Genomic DNA, 4,642 nt, shown 5'->3' with positions numbered 1-4,642 from the left:
CGTGATCTTCAATCCAGCTGCTGTCCAAGTCTCTCTCTTCATCTCGACCGAGACTAGAAAACAACAATATAATAAACAAAAATGTTGTTCTTGTCCATCTCATGACCTCTTGGATGACGTCAATGATTCAGCCACACTGCACCTTTCTTTTCTTTTCTTTTCTTTTTTTTATGATACTGGAGTAATATAGACTGAAAATCAGCTAACAGATACCTGACTTTGCACTTTGATTATATGCACTTTTACTGTAACTTGTGCCTCTATGCATTATGCACTTTACTATGATAATGCACTTTAGGGGATGTTGATCTTAACCTTAGCCTTTGTCCTTTTATACCGTCTGTGTTTTTTTCTTACTGTCCATGTTTTTTTCTGTATACTGTTTCTGCTCTGCTCACGTATTGGTTTAGTTGTAGACACACAGTATTGCTCTGTACCTGGATTCCAATGTGGATTTGTCCATACATGGCAAATAAAATCTCTGACTCTCTCTGACTCTGACTTATTAGGTTTGAGGTCAAGGTTATATCTCACAGGATAACAGTAGATATACATGGTGCAGAATGTGTACTATTTTATTATTATCATTCAGACTCTCAGATGAGGTTCAGGGATTCTGATTTGTGGTGTGAATATCCCTGTGACTCCATGTTGTCGTAGTTTTTGGTATATAAATGTGAACCTCTGAAAAGGTCATACATAGTGTATTACTCGACAACACAATTAAATAATCTGCAGCCTTCATTCTTCCTGTTCCCCTTGAAATAGAGACCCACAAGGAGGGTCGCCTTTCAGGTCATATGATATGAGCTGTGAGTGCAGACCCAGAGGCTCTGTCACTCTCATGCATTTGCAGAACAAAAAAATATATTATGGTAGTTTGATGGCATTTTAAGTTTCACAATGTTTACCAGCCATTTCATATCAAGTCATTTAAGTTTAAGGCTCCTTCTGACTGGAACAATCTACCTGTTCATATTCGTTCAATAACATCTTTTCACTTATTTAAAACTGCTCTTTCCTCTCACTTTGAGATGACCTGTTCATGTTTTGACTAATCATCATGTTTTGACCATTCATCATTATCACAGTTCATTGACGCAATGATGAATATAATGATGTGTTATGTGTACTGTTGTAGTTATTGTAGTTGTTACTGTTGTGTTTTCTTTGCTTGTTTTGTTTAGTTCTTTGTTTTGTTCGTTTGTCTGATTGATGTTGTCTGAACTGTCTGTAAAATATCTTGTCGTAAATGTATGATTATTTTGTAATCTGGGACGTCCTTGAAAACGAGATGGTTCATCTCAAGGGGTTATTCCTAATAAAGAATTTCAATCATATATAATCTATTATTTGGGGGGGGGGGGTGTTGTAACTACCTGAATGATCACAATTGAGTATTGAGTAAAATATTGCATATATTCAAATGACACTTGTATTTTCATCTGTAGCCTATAGTGATTCATCATACTGAAATTCTGATTGCCTGTCAGGATAATACAAACAGAGATGTTCAATGTCCTGGTTTGTGTAAAAAAAACACCTGTTATCTGTGTGATTCAACCACTTGCTTGAGAACACAAAAACTTGACATAATTCTCAGCAACGAGATGTCAAACGTCCTGTTGGAAATCAAATAAATAAACCATGAGGACCTAGTACACCCGAAGTAAACACAGGCATGACACCAGCCAACGGTGTATTCATATCATCAGTGTATAAAAGATGATGCACTACATCCCTATACCTCATTTTTGCATTTTAAAAGGTTAGCATTTTGTACTTTAGTTGTATATTGTATATTTTGTGTTTGGTCTTTATTCTTTTTTACTTGTATTACTGTATGAAGCACAATCTCAGGCTCATACTGAACCAAGCATTTCACTGTAATGAACATGCAGCACCTTATGTGACAAATAAAACAAAACGTGAACTTGATGTGCGATTCATTCAGTGATCTGCAGATTAACTCCGGTGTTGTTATCTTAAGAAAACGAAACAGGTAGGGTAACTATAAGGCTATAAATGTAAAGAATGTGAAGTAACATGACTCGTTATTATTATTACCTGGGGGATCGGTCGATCAGGTTGTAATAACGACCGTATAGTATCGTCGTTATTGTCAAACATAAAGCCACGAAACCATACTTCTTGGAGCTCGTCCTCTTCATAGCGCACCAAAAGCAAAATAACAACCTCATTCCAGATTATTCGCTTTCCCGGCGGCATATATAATTAATAACGTTTCTCATCATATTATTTTCCCGTTAAGCAAACACGTTGCTGCTGCTCTTCCTCCACTCCGAGTCCCAGGTGTAAGAAATGCTGGGCGACCGAAGTCCATTGTGAAAACGAACGCGTCGTTCATTCAAGGTGAGCGCTGCGTGTTGCGTCTGGAGCGTCATCACAGCCTAGGCTGCTGATCATAGTCTTAACGGGCTCTTCATCTCTCTGGCCCCTGGGGTGTGCAATTAAACTACCTATAAAGCTATTATGCGGACGTGCAGAGCAAACCAGAAAGACTGGTTTTGGGGCAAAACAACTCACAACTCCAACACACTCAACATAACATAACATAACATGGGGGACCCTGATGTAAACAAGACGACAGTCTTTCTCTGGTCTGCATCCCCTTAACAATTGTGTGTATTGAGCCGTACTGTATTGTACCCATTCTGCAATCTGTTAATAAAGTTTTCAAGCAATAAATCAATCAATCAACATAACATAACTGTAACTGAGGGGTACAATTCCCTGACTGTATTGAGAGTATGGTATCATTAAACCACTACTGAGTTATGTACTTTAATTACTGGCCATACAGTACACAGGTATATATGATGAACACCCACACAATAACACGGCTTAACCAAGAAAGTCCTGTTTGGAATATTTATTAGAAGAGCAGCAATATTAGATTACAGTATTGAGAATTAGGGTCGCGCTTGTATGGCGAAGAATGTGCATGAATAGGTCAAGAGCGTAAGTCCATGAGCATATTACGATGGAGATAATTAATACCACCTGTAGCATAAGAATTATATAAGGCACACTCGTAGGTCAGCTGGAGATACTAGGGGGGTTCCCTCCGGTTGTAAGCCAGCAGGGGAGAGGAATTGTCGGGAGCAAAAGTCTGGATCAACGAGGAATAAAGAGACTCCAGGTACAGGAGACGGTGCAATAATCCCATGGTCCTTAGACAAAGCAACAGCTATACTCCGGTATGCACTGCAGCATGGATGAAAGCTAGCCAGCCTCTGAGTTCTAGAGGCGGGCTTGACGGGGCTCCTCACAGGGTAGATCCCACACGGTAGTGGGGGTAGACGGTTCTCTGCTCCAGCAGCCACAGTACCAAAGCAATATAATCCAGCCGAAAAGGGCTCTGCATTCGTCGGTGTAGGTTATCCAGTGTACATATCCATACGGTTCTCGTCTAGGGCTCCTCGGATGGCGGCACAAGGTTAGGCCGCCCAGCCTGGATAAGCACACTAGCTCGGTACGATGAAACGGTGGTAATGCTGGTCACTGTAGAACGGTAGCCGCACGATACACTATACATAATAGACTATTACTTTATAATAGAATAAGTCGAACTCGACGATACAGCGTTAAACTCTGACACTTTAGCTATCAATTCGCACGCGGTCTCAAGGCTCTATTTAGGGGCAAAACGGGCCCACTTCACGGCACATTGTATCGTGGTGAAGGCTTCAACTTGTTGGGGTAACATAACTGCTGTATCCACCTGCAACGTATTTATACGTGTCGTAAATTAAATTGATCAAAATGACCCGTATAAGCATTACAGGAGGGATCAAAATCATCTAGCGGTTTCTGGAAAAGGCCATAGGAGAATTCAGTCAAAGGCTAACAGTGCAACCCTTCACCCTTCACCTAGCAGCTATAGGAAAAAGCCCAGAGTACCATAAAAATAAGAACAGATCAAATGGCAAACAGATGAAACCTCTTTCCCCACACAACAAAGTGGGAAGGAAGGCCCAATACTTAACTTCAAGTCAGAAAATTACGGCCTGAAGGCCAGCACCAGAGTTCTGTTTACTTTAGCTAAGCAGTCCAAACAGACCAATTCTGGGATACCCACTGTTAGGTTGAGTGGGTACTATATTTCCATCTGTATGAGGGTCGCATTCAGGGACACTTGGGTAAATCATTCTAAAAGGAAACTAGTTCACATCCCCTCTGTAAGGTCACCTTGTAACGCTGTTTCGCAAGACCCAAATCACTTAGAGGGGAGACCTTCTAGCCAATAGGAAAGCAGGCTCTCTGGGGTGACGGCACGGGATGGCAAGGGCGGGGGGGATTCTCTCTTCTCTTATAAAACCTGCAGGTTGAATGATGGAGGGAACACAGAGACACGGAGACACCGAGACGCAGAGAGACACGCAGAGAGAACTGAGAAGCAGAGACGGAGAATCCACCCCACCAGAGTTCGAGAACAGAGCCGAGAAGAAACCTTCGAGACGAGCTGATTAGAAATAGAAATAATTGATTGCTGTAAACCTGATTGATTAAGCTGTTGGATATTCCAATAAAGCAACGGTCAGACCGTTTTCACCCGCAGCGCTGGCTCCGATTCCAAATCTTTTATAAGACAATTGAACAAACGTGTGAGTACAATCAG

The sequence above is a fragment of the Notolepis coatsorum genome (assembly GCF_963971535.1).
Source record: "Notolepis coatsorum genome assembly, chromosome: 14".
NCBI lineage: Eukaryota > Metazoa > Chordata > Actinopteri > Aulopiformes > Paralepididae > Notolepis > Notolepis coatsorum.
The sequence above is the reverse complement of the archived record's forward strand: the minus strand, read 5'-3'. Positions refer to the sequence as shown.